We start from the raw sequence: 18,123 nt of genomic DNA, 5'->3' as shown, positions 1-18,123 counted from the left end.
CTGCTCTCTCCTCTACCAATGAAGGTGGGAAGAAAAGAAAAAGAAACAGTCTGATTACAGTCCCTAATAAATCAAACTCTAGCCCCTACACACAGACACAGGTGAACATCACACACACACACACACACACACACACACACACACACACCACACACACACACACACACACACACACACAGTAGGACCTGACTTCTGAACATTATCTAAGAGTTAACACCACTATTGGGAACAGTGATGTTTGAAAGTCTTCCTTATGAAAATTTCATTTGCTCCATTTTCGACATAAAGAATCATCTATAAAAGAAAAAAGAAAGTGTATGTGTGTCTGTGTGTGTGTGAAGTTCTGCACATCCTTTGGTGATCTGACGTCATCATAAACCACTCAGGTTTTGTTCTCCTGGATACTGTGATGCAATACCGGTCCCTCAGTGTGTCTCTTGCCTTTTCTCCTGCAGTGTACGTCAATTATTAATACCTGTTCATAATATGCAGTACCCCCCCACACACACACACACTTTTCTAACTAGATTTCTTCTGCTGTGTGCATGTCTGTGTGTGCTGGATAAATTTCCCAAAGTAGACCACATCTCATTTTCTATCTAGATCCAGCATATAGAGCCTGAATTAGCCAGCCTACTTGCCCCCTACCCTCTGCTACCCACCCCAACCCTGCTAAGACAATAGATCACAGAGAGGCAGCTAAGCAATCCAGGTGGGAAATGGATATGTGGACCACACAACTGTGTTCAATGCCAGGATAAACAGGTGCAGGTTTTATTGATGCAACACAAATAAACAGCAAATTAGAATCCAACAGACCCAACACAGCTTTACTAAAATGGAAAGCAAAAGAGTTAGTTTTGGGACCCTTGGATGGAGCTCACTTTCATGTCCTATAGTAAGCTTTTCCAGTTCTTTCTTGGAAGCATGATGTTGGATCACTCCTTCTAAGACAGTCCCATAGCTCTTGAAAAATTCACAGGAGTGATCAGCATCTCAGAAATTCGTAAATAAACCCATCAGACTTTCTCTATTCCTATCTCTGTAAAGATTCTAGTATATTTAAGAATCATAGATATAACTATAAGATAGTTATGGTAGCTTAAGAGAAAAGAATGACCACTGCCACCACACAGGGACCAATGAATCCTCATCTATCCATCTGCCACTATCACTCACTCTTAGAAACAGAGCATTCAGTCATGGATAAAAATGAACTGATGCAGAAGTCCAACTAGACTAAGCAGGCAGAGAGATACGATAATATAGCAGCAAGCATGAAGTTTGTAACTGAGTAAGAAACTGGATTAACCAATGAGGAGAAGAATCTCCTCCATTGCTTACAAAAATGTTGTAGGGCCCCAAAGGTCATCTTGGAGGATTCTTTCAACTATTATGGAAGATAGAAGGAATTGAAAAAAACAACAAACAACTCGAGAACGCAGAGAGAAAACTGAGTCTAAATTAAAAGATATCTACAATCTATTACAGAAATTCTTAATTCCTAATGTTCACAAGGAGAAAGTAAGTTTTTCTATCTGAAAATGAAAAGAGACTATTACTGTTATTTGGCTGAAGTTGCTGTTGGTGATAACAAGAAAAAAATAATGGATCAATCACAATAAATGTATCCAAAAACATCTAAAAATCAGTAAAAAGGAGATGTGACCAATATATCCCATAAGATTTGGTCTAATCTTGAACTTTTCTGTATTCTGAGGTATTCTGAACTCTCCAAAGAAATCCTTTCTTTCTTTTGCAAGGAGCTTTTGATAAAGCTGTTGGTGAACTTGTTACATGAAGTGAAGAATCATAAGAAGACAGTAGACTAATAATGCACTTACTGAGAGAAAAGTTGATGTTGTGGAAATAGGACAACCAAGGAATGCAGGAGAAGGGGAGAATTAACCAGAATTCTAACTTTTCTCTAATTCATTCTAAAAATTTACATAATGGACCATTTGTCATCCATGCTGTTACACATAGTCTTTCTATGATATATGACAGGTTTATGTTACTTCCATTTGGATTTTTATATTCCTCATGTCATTTTTTTTATGTTTAATGTTGGGGGTGGAGACAGTTAACATTTGGGGAGTTATTCATTTTCTTCTGAAGTGGCCAATATGGGGATATGGAATTTTTATACATGTTTTGCATTTTTAGGATAGTACAGTACATTGTAATTTTATAAGACCATTTCAGCTTCCATGTCTAAGCAAAGAAAACTGCCTGCAAATTGACTTGTCATGGTGGGACATAAAAGTATAATTGATTCCAGGTGTAATAATTGTAGGTACTTTAGGGTTGGAGCACTCATGATTGTAGTAGAAAGTAATGTCCTATAGATATTACATGTCATCCCATATGTATCTGTGGAATACACAATTTCAATGTATATACCTTCATGACCACAGCTGCAAAAAGTGTTCATTAAGACAAAGTTTCTCTTTTCTTTTTTAGGTTTTTTTTTTTTTTTTTTTTTGCAAAGCAATGGGGTTAAATGGCTTGCCCAAGGTCACGCAGCTAGGTAATTATTAAATGTCTGAGACTGGATTTGATCTCAGGTACTCATGACTCCAGGGCTGGGGCTCTATCCCCTGCGGCACCTAGCCACCCCTAAAACAAAGTTTCAACCCATCACTTTACTCTGGAGAAGGGCAGAAATGGTTCATATTCTATTATTTGTAAAATTACTTGCTGTTTGCTTTCATTATTTTTGCTACACTCAATTTATTTGTATTTAAATGGTTTAGGCAACATTTAAGAAACATTCCTTTTGAAGAAAACAAGAACAAATGTACAAATAAAATTGGAGCAAAATGAATTGCTTTATATTCATAAAGTCAGTATATCAAGCAGAACAGTAAAACCAAAGAAAAAAAAACCACAGGTATTTAGCTTTTTTTAAAAAAGACTTTTTGCTTTTGTGATTTTTTTAATGCTTACCTAACACGCTTGAGCTATAAAAATAGCTAACCAGAAAATAACAAAAGGATGGCTATCTTTGCTTAATATCTTATGAATCTTCATGAACAATCCAAGCATAATTTTTAAGAAAATGCATATTAAGTTGATATAAGTGGAATAAAAGTTTTATGACTGGGAATAAAGAGAGAAAGGGAAGGATCTCAGAAACCAACTAATTCAACACTCTTGATGATGCATATATGACCTGAACAATGTCCCTAATAAATAATCACCAAGTTTATATGAGTACTGCCAGTATTGGAGAATTCACTGTCTCACAAGGCAACTCCTTCCACTTGGGGGCACCTCTAATTTTTTTAGTTTTTTTTGGGGGGGGTTGCAAGGCTATGGGGTTAAGTGGTTTGCCCAAGGCCACACAGCTATATTCAGTGTCTGAGGCCAGATTTGAACTCAAGTACTCCTGACTCCAGGGTGGGTGCTCTATCCACTTCACCACCCAGTTGCCCCCTGGGGCATCCCTATTTAACTGATGGAATCAATAAGTATTTTTTTAAATACCAGGTGTGCTAGGTTATGAAGAGGTCAAAAAGCTACAATAATCCTTCCCTCAAGGAACTCCCAGTCTAATGGGAGAGATAATATGCTAACAATTATGTGCAAACAAATACAACATAAATTGGAAATAAGAGGGAAAGCACCAACAGTAAGGTATATCCTTTGAGTTGCTTCTATTCTGCCTTGCTCTTTGATGAGGACATGTTATGCTGGACAGTCTTGTGCCAGTGACTCCCAGGTTGTACAATCAATTCCAAAGTTCTTAAGATAGACTTCCAGGGTGTCCCAGTATTGTATCTTCTGATGCATTTAGGAGCACATACCCCGTGTGAGTTCTCCATAAAATAGTTTTTTTGGCAAGCCTATTTCTGGCATTCTAACAATGCTGTCAACACATTATAGTTGTGCTGTTTGTATTAAGGTTTGAATGCATGTCAGTTTAGCTCAAGAAAGGACCACAGTGTCCAATATCTTCTCCTACCAGGTGATCTCCAAAAGCTTCTTGAGACAATTTAAATGGAAGCTGTTCAGTTTCCTGACATGGCGCTAGTAGACTGTTCGGGTTTCACAGGCATACAGCAATGAGGTCAGCACAATGGCTATGCTGACTTTCAATTTGATCATCAGTCTAATACCTACTCTTTCTCACACTTTCTTTTAGAGTCTCCCAAATGCCCAGCTAGCTCTGGCAATGCATGTGTCAGCTTCATTGTCAATGTGTACCTCCTTGGAAAGGTAAGTGAACTTGTCCTCATTACTCAAAACTTCCCCATTTGCTATAATTGATGGTTCCACATATGGGTGATATGGTGCTAGCTGATAGAGCCCATGTGTTTTCTTGGTATTAATTGTTAAATTAAAATAAGCACAAGCGGCAGAGAATCGATCCATAATTTGTTGCATCTCAGCTTAGAGGCTACAATGAGTGTAAAATGATATGCAAGCAGAAGATCATGCACCAACATTACCTCCACTTTGGTCTTGGCTTGTGGCCTTTTCAGTTTGAAGAAATTACCGTCAGTGCAGTAACTAACCCTTGATGCTGCATTCATCCTCAATGAAGGCTTTAAACAACAAGGTCAAAAAGCATGGAAGCAAGGACACAGTCTTGTTTTACTCTGTTGGTGATGAAAATCTCAATAGCATCATCCACTATGCAGAACCCAGGCATGCATGCCATCGTGAAATTGATAAATACTGTTCAGCCTCTCCAAGCGACCAAATTTTGGTATAATTTTCCATAAGCCCTCATGACTGATGGTATCAATGACCTCAGTCAGATTCACAAATATTGTATACAGACCTCTGTTCTGCACCTGGAATTTTTTCTGGAGTTCTCTGGCAGCAAACTCCACATCTTTTGTTTCTCAACCCTTTCTGAAGTCATACTAGCTCTCAGGGAGGTTACATATTCCAATTGAAGGATCAGTCTATTGAGGAGCACTCTGGCAAAAGTGTTTCCGGCAAGAACTAAAAGTAAAATATTCCTATGATTGTCACAGGACAATCTATTCCCTTTACCTTTTTAGAGGAGGATAGTGGAGACATCTTTGAATTCCTTGGGTATAATCTCTTCAGGCCATACAACCTAAACATTTTTAGTCAATTTTTTTATGAGCATTGAGTCCCTCACCTTGTAAATCTCAAATAGAATAAAATCAGCACCAGGTGCTTTGCCACATGAAAGAAACTTAATGGCATTAAAAACCTCTTAGTCATTTGGAGTTTCAGCTAGGGACAGATTGACTTCAATTTAAGGTAAATGGTCAATGACTTCTACATTGATTTATGATAGTTTGTTAAGAACATTATGGGAGTAATCGGTCCATCTCTCTAGCATCTTGTCCCTATCACTAATCAATGTGACTCCATTAGCACCGAGTAGCTGAGATGCACCAGATGTCTTTGACTATAAATAGCCGTCAGGGAATCATAAAAGCACTTTGGATTGTTACTTTCTGGATAAAACTGAATTTATTCTGCCTTCTTATTGAGCCAAGAATTCTGAATATCTCTATAAAATGTTATCTTCCTAGCTGAAAAATTCTATGTTCTCTTTTTCATTTAGCAACTTCTGTATTTCCTAATCATTTTCATCAAACTGATCTTGATGTTTGCAAGTGTTCTGATCCAGATGAGTAAATGCAATGCTGTACATCAAATCTCTGAAAAATTCCTCACTCTTTTCTGCTCAACTATTGCCTACTTTGTGTTGGTTCAACTTTTCCTCCAAGTTAACATCAAACTGTTATTGCTCAAAGAACTCTAATATCTTGACATTAATTCTTCTGGTTTTCTTCTTAATTTTGCCTTGGGACTGTCATTTTGGTTGAATGTGAATATTTAGCTAGTAAAGGATGAGTCTGTGATCAGTCCAGCACTCTGTACCATGCATTACCTTTGTCACTCTCCTTTCCTATCTATCTCTTCTCCTTTCAATCACATAGTCTCTTAAATGGCAATGTTTGCTGAGAGGGTGTGTTCAGGAAGTTTTATTGTATTAGGCAAATGGAAGACAGAATGATGAGTTATACCAGATTTTAGTAGCTGTCTTGACTCTGTCTTACCACTGGACAATAATGACTTTGGAAAATAGATCCAGCAATGATATGCAACTATATCTCAGTTAAATTCAATCTATACATGAATCAAAAGACATCACCCCATACCATTATACCATTCCTATCTCAGAGTCCTTTGGTGACAGGCAAGTAACAAGGCAGCAGGTGGAGATACACTGAGAGCTATAGTCACAACCCTGAACAACAGCAGCCCAGACCAAAGGATCATTTCCTCACTGGAAGCAGCAATGAGATCCTGCAGCTGCCTGATTGTCTGAGCAGGCTTTTAAAGATCACGTTGCTCCCCTCCTGATATGAGGATGGGGTTAGAAAAGGTGTCCTAAAAATTATCTACTTACCCAATCCTGGCCTGATTACTGTAACAGGGAGGGATCCCACCCTGTGGTTAAAACACACACACACACACACACACACACACACACACACACACACACACACACAATGTAAAAAAACTTCTTCAAAGAAGTGCATAGAATGTGTGTACAATCATAGACAGCATAAGATCCTATAGACCTGAAGGACAAACAGCTCTTGTTGCAAGACAACTAAGTAGGTATCATGAAACAAAATAAGACTATTAGCATAGAATACATTGACTCCCTGACTTCTGTGAGCTCTGGACAATATATAAATCAATTAACAAGCCTTTATAAAGAGCCTACCTTGTACAAGCTGCTTCCCTAAACACTAGAGTTAAAAAGACAACAGTTAGAACATCTCTTCTCTATTGTGGGAATGGGCAAGGAGATGAAATATCCACCCTATGTATGGGCTTAAAAAATAAATAAGAATAGAGAAGGAGATGGGAAACCACTCCAATATCTTTCCCTTGAAAACCCCAAATGGGATCATAGAAAGTAGTACATGATGGAAATGACTAAAGAAGCAATAAAAATATGAAATCAATTTATATTATCAATACAAATAAATAATTAAATTATAAATGGAATCTTGAAGAAACTAAAACTTGAATTGAAATGAGGGGAACTGAGTATTCTTTTTTATTAGGTTTGTGCAAGGCAAATGGGGTTAAGTGGCTTGCCCAAGGCCACACAGTTAGGTAATTATTAAGTATCTGAGACCGGATTTGAACCCAAGTACTCCTGACTCCAAGGTTGGTGCTCTATCCACTATACCACCTAGCTACCCCTTGAACTGAGTATTCTTAAATAGGAAAATGAGGGAAAAGAGCTTGTCAGACATAGATAACAGTACCATGACACTAAGATGAGAAATGAATGCTATGTATGAGACTACTTGAGCAAGAGTTTTTAATCCCTAAGATAGTTCTTTAAATGCAAACTACAAAAGAAACAAGATACAGCAAAATATTGTTTTCAATAAAAAAAAAATTATGATAAAACAATTCATGAATCCTAAGTTAAAATCCCTGGGTTAGAGCCTGATTGAAAATGAATCTAAGTGTCAAAAGCACAGAAGGATTTTGTATTGTATTCAAGATGTCATGGGGGGTGGCTAGGTGGTGTAGTGGATAGAGCACCAGCCCAGGAGTCAGGAGTACTTGGGTTCAAATCCGGTCTCAGACATTTAATAATTACCTAGCTGTGTGGCCTTGGGCAAGTCACTTAACCTCATTTGCCTTGCAAAAAACAAAAAAAAAAAACACAAAAAAACAAAACACAAAACAAAGATGTCATAGGGACTAGGAGAAGAGGGACTTGTGTCCAAGATAGCAGAGAGAAGACAGCAACTGTTGTAAATTCTCCTGTCTTTACCTCAGAACTGACTTGAATCAAGTCTCTTAACAGATTTTGGATCACCAGAATCCAGAAAAGAACAGAAGGGAACATCTTCCAGCAAAGTTCATCAAGGAGGGAGCATGGGCATGCCCAGAGGAGAGGACAGAGACCCAGAGCACCAGCTACAGGGTGAGGCCTGGAACTAACCTGAGAGCCACAGTGTGAGTGGAAGTCTTTGCGCAGTGGGCAGCCGGGGAGAGCTCTAATGGGGCTGCCCGGGAGACCCATTCCACCAGGTCAGCTGATCTGGAGGGCCTGAACCTCGAACCCCCAGTGTTCCCTCCCTGGTGGAAAGAACACTGGCTTTTCTTAGGTACAAACACAGAAACAACCCCAGGTGTTCCCACTTTTCCCCAAGGCCTGGGTGTGACAGGCAGGACTTCCCCAGTGCTGATTATCCAGAGAGAGCCTCTGGAAGTTCTAATCCTGACAGCTAGCCCAGTGACTGGCATAAGGTGAGGCCAGCCTAGATCCAGCCCCAGTCTAAGGAGTGGGCTGTTGACACTGCCAACACAGACAATTCAGAGAAAGCTTCTGGCATTCCTTACTGGTTAGTTCACTGAGTAACCCCCTGGAGTTCCTAACCCCAATGAGCAAGGCCTCTAGGGTTCTCATCACTGAAAATCTGTAAACAGTGAATGGATCCATCCTTTCTGGAGAGCGATATGGAGCTATGCCCAAAGAGCAATAAAGTTATTCATACTTTTTGACCCAGCAATTCCAATTCTAGGTCTATATCCAGAAGAAACTGTAAAAAATGAAAAAAAGCCCCACATCTTCCAAAATAGTCATAGCAGCTCTTTTTGTAGTGGCAAAGAATTGGAAATTGAGGGAATGCCCATCAATTGGGGAATGGCTAAAACTACAGAATACTATTGGTATATAAGAAACCATAAATGGTCAGACTTTAAGGAAGCATGGAATGAATTATGGGATCTGTTGCTGAGCAAAGGGGAAAATAACCAAGAGAACAATGTACACATTAACAACATTATAAGATGAACAACCTCGATGGAAGCAGCTCCTCTCAACAGTCCAGAGAGCTAGGACAACTGTATTAGACTGGCTATTAACTATATTATCCCCATCCAGAGGAAGAAAAAAAAAAACTAAACAAAACACACACACACACACACACACACACACACACACAAACACACACACCCCTTCAGAATCTGATGAACACTTTATAATAAGTATCTATTATGTATCTCTTTCCTTTAATCCTAATTCCTCATGCAGAAAATTACTAATCTGTAAGCATGTTTATCAAAATATGTATATACAATGCTAACTGGACTGATTGCCGCTGAGGGCAGGGGGTTGGGAAGAGAGGATGAAAGGAAATTTCATAACTTAAAGATATACATGTGCATATAGATGAAAATAAATAAATTTATTAAAGAAAAAGAAAATCTGCAAACAAGCCCCTATCCCAACACAAGACCATAGGGGAAGTTAATATCCTAAAATGAAAAAAGGCTCAAAGCAGGCTTTATTGAATGTTACCCTAGATATAAGAATTCTAGCTCACAAAAGGAGGATAGCGAGAACTATGTAAAGTTTCAAAGAAGAATATAAATTGGTCTCCAGCCCAGAAAGAGATTAGAAAGGAGTTTAAAAATGAAATTAAAAAATTGATAAAAGAAATGCAAGAGAAAATTTGCATCTTACAATAAAATATAACAGAAGAAAACAAATCCTTTAAAAATACAATTGCACAAATGCAAAAAGAAAATAATTCCCTCAAAGACACAATTGGGCAAATGGAAAAGGATAACAAGTCTTTTAAGAATAGAATTGTTCAAAAGTAAAAGGACATACAAAAATGAAATGGAGAAAATTCTTCTCTGAAAAATAGATTGGAATCTGTGGAAGTTAATGACTTCATGAGACAGCAAGTACCTGTTAAAAACAACCTTAAAAAAAAAGAAAAAAGGGGACAACTAGGTGGTACAGTGGACAGAGCACTGGCCCTGGAGTCAGGAAGACCTGAGTTCTAATTTGGCCTCAGACACTTCATTAAAAAAAAGTGCCTAGCCATGTGACCTTGGACAAGTTACTCTTAACCCAATTGCCTTAAAAAATTTTGTAAAAGGAAAAAAAATAGGAAAAAAAGTAAAATACCTCATTGGTTAAACAACTGACCTGGAAAATAGATCCAGAAGGGACAATTTAAGAATCATAGGACTGGTGCAGCTAAGTGGCACAGTGGATAGAGCATTGACCCTGGAATCAGGAGTACCTGAGTTCAAATCTGGCCTCAGACACTTAATAATTACCTAGCTGTGTAACCTTGGGCAAGTCACTTAAACCCATTACCTTAAATTAACAAAAAAGAATCATAGGGCTACTTGAAAAGCTTGAGGGAAAAAAAAAAGAATTCTGGACACCATACTTCAGGATATAGTGAAGAAGAATTGCCCTGATATCTTGTAACCAGAGGACAAAATAATCATTGAGATAAATCAACAAATCCCTCCCAAAAGGAATCCAAAAACGAAAGCACTAAGGAATATTGTGGCCAAACTCCAGAATTATCAGATGAAGAAGAAAACCTTGCAAATGGCAAGGAAGAAATAATTCAAATACCAAGGAGTCACAGTCAGATTACACAGTACCTGGCTGCATCGACATTAAGGGATCAAAGGTACTGGAAAATGATATTCCAGAAAGCAAGGAAGTTGGGATTACAACCAAGAATTCACTATCCAGCAAAACTGAGAAACTGAGTCTTCTCTTTCAGGGGAAGAGATGAACATTAACAAGATAGGTGACTTTTAAACACTAACAGAAAATTTGATCTTCAAACAGGAGACTGAAGAAATACATGAAAAGGTAAACAAGGGAAAAGATAAACAGTTTTTATCTGTTATCCAACAAGATCAAACTGGTAACAACCATACCTAGGAGGAAGATTCCCAAAACTCTTGAGAATTGTAACTCTATAAAAGGGAATATGCTTAGGCTGATGGTATGTACATTTATGGTATGCCCATGACTTTGTTGGAATAATTTTTTTTAAAGATACATTTCATTAAAAAAGGGAAGGACTATAAAATGAAGGGAGGAAGGAGAGGGTTAGGTGGGGTAAATTATATCACATGAAGAGGTGCAAAGGACCTCTTGCAATGGAAGAAAAGAAGGGCAGAGGTGAGAACCATCTGAATCTTACTATCATCAGATTTGTCTCAAAGAGGGATTAACACATATTAAGTTGATTTTAGAAATTTATCTTAGCTTTCAAGTATTAGGAGGGGAAAGGGTGGTAGAGAAAAGGAGGGTCTAATAGAAAGAAGGGAAGTAAGAAGGGGAAAGGGGAAAGAAAAATGAGGGTGGATAGAAGGGAGAAACACATTGAGAAAGGTGGTATTCAGAAGCAAAACAGCTGAAAAGAGGGATAAGAAAGAAAAGGAAAAATAAAAATTGGGGGAAGATAGCATGGAGGGCAATAGTAATTATAACTGTGAATATGAATGGGATGAACTCTCTCATAAAACAGAAGCGGATAGAATGGATTAACAACCAGAATCCTACAATATGTTGCTTACAAGAAACACATTTGAAGCATAGAGATACCCATAGAGGAAAGGTAAATGGTTGAAGCAGAACATATTATGCTTCAATCAAAGTGAAAAAAGCAGGAGTACTTATCTCAGACAAAACAGTTACAAAAATAGATCTATCTTATTAAAACTATATGAGGGGTGGCTAGGTGGCATAGTGGATAAAGCACTGGCCTTGGAGTCAGGAGTACCTGGGTTCAAATCCGATCTCAGACACTTAATAACTACCCAGCTGTGTGGCCTTGGGCAAGCCACTTAACCCCATTTACCTTGCAAAAACCTAAAAAAACTATATGAAAGTATATCTTAAAAGGTTCCATAGAAATGAAATGTGTAGTCTCAAATATGTATGCACTAAGTGGTATAGCATCCAAATTCTTAGAGGAGAGGCTAAATGAGTTACAGGAAGACATAGATTGCAAAACACTAATGGTGGGGACCTCAATTTCCTACTCTCAGAATTAGATAAATCTAACTATAAAATAAACAAGAAAGTAGTTAAGGAGGTGAACAGAGTGTTAGAAAACTTAAATATGATAGGCCTCTGGAGAAAACTGCATGTGGTTAGAAAGTAATATAGCTTTTTTTTTCCTTCAGTCAATGGCACCTACACAAAAACTTGACCACATTTTAGGGCATAAAAACTTCATAATCAAATGCAGAAAGGCAGAAATATTGAATGCATCTTTTCTAGACCATGGTGCAATAAATATTACAAGCAATAAAGGGTCATGGAGAGATAGATCTGAAATTAATTGGAAATTAAATAAACCTAATTACAAAGAATGAGTGGATCAAACAAAAAATCCATAGAAAGAATTAATAATTTCATCCAAGATAATGACAATACCAAGACAATATCCCAAAATTTATGGGATATAGCCAAAGCAAGTATTAGGGGATATATTATATCTCTAAATGCTTATATGAATAAAATGGAGAAAGAGAAGATCAACCACCTGAACATGCAAAAATGTTAGAAAAAACAAATTAAAAATCCCCAATTAAGTACCAAATTAGATATTCTGAAACTTAAAGGTGAAATTTTAAAATTCATAAGCAAGAAAACTGTTGAACTAATAAATAAACCAAGAGTTGGTTTTATGAATAAAACCAATAAAAATAGATAAACTGTTGATTAATTTGATTTAAAAAAGAAAGCCAAATGACTAGAATCAATAATGAAAAAATAAATACACTGCCAATGAGGAAGAAATTAAAATAATATTTCATAACTATTTTGCCCAACTGTATGCAAATGAATTTGATAATCTAAGTGAAATGTATGAAATACACAAAATATAAATTGCCCATATTAAAAGAAGAAGAAATCAAATACTTAAATAATCCTATCTCAGAAAAATGAGCAAACCATAAATGATCTCCCTGAGAAAAAATCTCCAGGGCCATATAGAATTCATGAGTGAATTCTATAAAACATTCAGGGAAAATTAGGTCCAATTCTATATAAACTATTTGAAAAAATAGATGAAGAAGGAGGCCTGCCAAATTCATTCTATGACACCAACATGGTGCTGATTCATAAGTCAAAATAAAGAAAATTACAGACCAATTTCATTAATGAATTTTATTGCCAAAAATTTAAATAAAATATTGTCAAAGTGATTACAGCAAGTTATCACTAGGATAATACACTATGATCAAGCAGGATTTATATCAGAATTGCAAGGTTGGTTCAATATTAGGAAAACTATCAGCATAATTGATCATATCAATAACACACCTAACAGGAATCATATGATCATCTCAATAGATGTTGAAAAATCATTTGACAAAATATAGCACCCATTCCTTCTAAAAACACTAGAGAACATGGGAGCAAATGGAATGTTAAAAATGTTAAAATGACAAATAGTATCTAGCTGAAACCATCAACAAACATTATATATAATGGAGATAAACTAGAAGCATTCTCAATAAGATCAGGGATGAAATAAGCATGCCCCTTATGACCATTATTATTCAATATTGTATTAGAAATGTTTGCTTTAGCTTTAGCTTCTTTTTGAAGAAAAAACTTGAAGGAATCAGAAACAAAACTCTCACTCTTTTTTCCCCCTTTTTAAAATTTATTTAAGGCAATGGAGTTAAGTGACTTGCTCAAGGTTACACAGCTAGGCAATTATTAAGTGTCTGAGCCCAGATGTGAACTAAGGTACTCCTGACTCCAGGGTCCATGCTCTATCCCCTGCACCACCTAGCTGCCCTCTCACTCTTTATAGACGATATGATGGTACCTAGAGCACCCTAGAAAACCCGTATATATCTATAAAAATACTGGGAACAATTACCAACTTTAATAAAGTTGCAGGATATAAAAAACACTCATAAATTCCAAGAGATAGAAACAGAAATCCCTTTTAAAATTACTTCAGACAACATAAAATACTTGGGAGTCTACTTGCCAAGGTGGATTCAAAAACTTTATGAAAACAATTATAAAATACTTCACACAAATAAAAACATATCTAAATAACTGAGCAAATGTCAATTGTTCATGGGTTAGCTGAGTAATAATAAAAATGACAATTCTACCTCAATTATATTACTTATTTAGTATCATTCCAATTAAATTTCCAAAATAAATTACTTTAGTGGGCTAGAAAAAAAATAGTACCTAAACTCATATGAACAAACAAAAGGTCAAGATATCAAGGGAATTAATGAAAAAAATGGAAAGGAAGGTCATCTAGCCATACCCAATCTAATATTCTAAAGTATCAATCACCCAAACTTTTTGATACTGGCTAAGACATAGAGTGAGGAATCAGTGGAATAGATTAGGTGCAAAAGAGACAGCAGCAAATGACTATAGTAATTACTGTTTGATAAATTGAAAAATTCCAGCTTCTGGGATATAAGCTTACTTTTTAATAATAACTACAGGGGAAATTGGAAGATAGTATGCCTAGACCAATATCCCATACCCTATTCCAAGATAAGGTGTAGGATTTAGGCAAAAATGGCAATAATATAACCCAATTAACAGAAAAGGAAGTGTTTAATCTGTCAGATCTATGAAAAGGGGAGTAGTTTTTGACCAAAGAAGAGAAAGAGAACATTATAAAAAAAAAACAAATGGATAATTTTGATTACATTAAATTATAAAGTATCTGCATAAACAAAACCACAGCAACTAAGATTAAAAAGAATGTAGTAAGTTGGGAAATATTTTTTACAACTATTGCTTCTGACAAAGGGCTCATTTCTAAAATATATAGATAATAAATCAAATTTATATAAAAAACAAATAGTTCCCCAATTGAAAAATGGCCAAAGGTAATTAATTCTCAGACAAAGAAATCAAACTTATCTATAGTCAAATGAAAAATTGTTCTAAATCCTTATTGATTAGAGAAATGCAAATTAAAACATCTCTGAGGTATCACCTCACATTTCTCAGACAGGTCAATATGACTAGAAAGAAAAATGATCAATGTTGGAGGGGATGTGGGAAAACTGGAAAACTAATGCATTAGTGGTAGAGTTGCAAACTGCTTCAATCTTTCTGGGGGGCAATTTAGAATTATGCCCAAAGGGCAATAAAATATGCATACCCTTTGATCCAGCAATTCCACCACTGGGTCTATACCCTGAAGCGATTATGAAAGAGGGTAAAAATTCCACAGGTAGAAAAATAGTCATAGCAGTTCTTTTGGTAGTGGCAAAGAATAGGAAATTAAGGAATGTCCATCAGTTAAGGAATGGATGAACCAATTGTGGTATATGTATGCAATTGAAATCTATTATTCTATAATAAATCACAAGGGATGGGATTTCAGAAAAGTCTGGAAAGACTTGCATAAATTGATGCTGAGTAAAATGAGCAGAACTAGAAGAACATTATACACATTAAAAATAAGAAGAGGTGATGATCATCCATGATGGACTTGTTCATTTCATTAATACAATAATCAAAGACAATTTTAAAAGAGTTGTGATGGAAAATACCATCCATATCCAGAGAAAGAACTGTTGGGTTTAAATGAACACCAAAGTTAATTATCTTCATTTTTAAAAAATTGCCATAGTCAGTATGTCATTTTCCCCCCTCTAATGTTTTCTTTTTCCCATTTGAATCTGAAAAAAAAGAAGTCATAGGGACCCAATGAAGCTTCTTGAGCCGGGGAGTGACATATAACTATGCTTTAGGAATATACATTTGTCAGCTCTGAGAAATCTGGATTGTAAAGAGAAGAGATGAGAAAGATATAAGACTACTCAGAGGGATATCACTTCATATACTAACACTTCGTTACCACCTATGTGTGTATATGGATAAACCACCTGACCATTCTGACCCTGTTTCATCATCAGAAAAATGAATCAATTGGGAGAATCAGCTTAGCATATTGGATAGAACTACTCCTAAACTAAGGAAGACTGGAATTCAAGTCATGTCTCTGATACACACTAGATATGGGATCATGGGTAATACACTTATCTTCTCAGTTAATTCCCCATTGCACCCTTCTGAAAAACTCTCTAACATCATAAATTGAGAAATAATTGCCATTGAATTGGTAGGCAAAATCCTTTTGACGGGTGTTCTCTACCTTAGTGAAATCACAGGTCTAGACTTTCCCCCTTCTCCCCTAAACAAAGGAGTTGGTCAACCCAGAGAAATCCTAGGGACCTGTCTAAGATCTAAATCTATGATCTTATACTGACTACCTAAAATGCTTCTTTGACTTATCTTTCAACACACATCTGTCTGTATTAGACATGGTGACAGGGCCTGTAAATGCTGGTCAATGGTGTTCCAGACATTCTTGTAGATGAAAGAAGAGTTCATACAATGTTTGTCACATATACCACTTTCACTAAGCTTATGACATTGAATCATTATCCAACAAATCACCAATATACATAATAATCCGGTGCACAAAATTTTCCCAGGCATACGCTCAACTTAGGAGAAAAACACAAACACTCAGGGCATGTCACACAGCTAGCTAAATCACCCAGAACCATATTGCTCTGCCCCAAGATCTAAGCTAGCTCTTAATATTCACTCCCAATAAAATCAACTTTACAGACTTTCCTTTTCCCACTTTTATATCTTGCCTAGAGGCAGCCTCAGAGCAAAAAAGAGATTGTTGTACTTTTCACTGCCATTGGCAACACCTGCAATCCTTCTGCCCCCACAGTTCAATTGCCTAGCCTCCCAAATAATAGTAATTCATAGCCCCAGAGACTGACTCATATAAAGATCAAAATTTTAAAGATTGTCCAGGATTGGAGGTTCCAGTGCTATCCTTCAGCAACTCTGGAGCACCCACTGTTTAATCATCCGTAAGAATAATGAAGAGTGCTGTTTGTTGTCGTTCCCTCTCAAACTCCAAAATGGAGCCACTCACCTAAAGCTGGAAGAGGGAAGTATAAATAAAAATTTGCAAAGAAAAATTAAGAAAATGTCTTTTTCTATTGCTGGCACGGCTGTTATGAAGAGAAATTTACAAGTCTAGCAAGAATAATTGGGGGAAGCTCAGTAAAATAGAGATTCATGTTTTAAATAAAAATTCAGGAAATTACAGGAGCTTAGTCAGAAATGACTTTGAAGAAGGCCATCTAGTTCAGTCAATACATGAAAAATGAATCTCTCTAGAAGAGAGATGTACCTAACTTCCACTTTAAACCTTGTAATGAGAAGAAACCCTCATGGATTGAGACAATCCACTCTTCTAATGACCAAGGCCTAATGGTTAGGCAGCTTATCCTTAAAGAGAGTCCAAATCTGTTGCTCTCTATAATTTCTGTCACTTACTCCTACCTAGTTCTGTCCAAGTTAATCAAAACAAACTGTTCTTTCTCATGATAATTTTTGAAATGTTTATAATTACCAATCTTTATCTATTCCTACTTTGAGCCTTCTCTTCTCCAGGCTAATCATTCCCAATTCCTTTAATATAGCTGGCTTCCTTGGGGGGGGGGGGAAATCACTAAATATTAAAATTAATTCAGATGGAGGTCAAAGTTTGTCAGACATGAAGAGTATAAAAAATATTTTACGATGAGCACCAGAGTTCAGATTTGAAAACAATCAGCCAAGATAAAGCGACACAGTCCTATTTGGCTCTTCATAGCACTTTGCTTTCTATTTCTTACAAGTTAGGTGTTAACAATTATATAGAATCTAATACTGAACACATTATTTAAAATAATCTACTTAGTTTAAATGTGTTTAGTTTTAAATTACCTCCTGCAGAGGTGAATTAAAATAAGAGAGAATCTTAAGAGTCTGGAAGAGTCCTTATACCTTCCCACCAAGAAGGCATTCTTTCAACAATGTCCATGACAAAAGTAGCTCACTTTCAGGGATGGAGAACTCATTACTTTTCAAGGCAACTCCTCTTATGGATGGTCAGATATCCCTTAATTATCAGAACTTCTTCTTCACCTGAAGTTGAAATCTACCTTCCTGTAAATTCCATATTTGATCCCAGTTCTGATCTCTGGAATAAGTCTGCTTAATAACATATTCCAGTTTTCCCACGTGATAGCCCTTCAAATGTTGTGCTTGTTTTACCCACCTTCTCCTTTCTCCAAGCTAAACATCTTCAAATTCTTCAGTTACGCCTCATGCATAAGATTTTCACTGATTTCATGATTTTGTCACCTTTGTCCATATGCCTACTGGTTTGTCACACGTCCCTTGCTTACTATGCAACCTTCCTGTTGCCCTAGGCTGACCATAGAACTTCAGAT

This window comes from Macrotis lagotis, chromosome 3 (assembly GCF_037893015.1).
Source record: "Macrotis lagotis isolate mMagLag1 chromosome 3, bilby.v1.9.chrom.fasta, whole genome shotgun sequence".
NCBI lineage: Eukaryota > Metazoa > Chordata > Mammalia > Peramelemorphia > Peramelidae > Macrotis > Macrotis lagotis.
The sequence above is the reverse complement of the archived record's forward strand: the minus strand, read 5'-3'. Positions refer to the sequence as shown.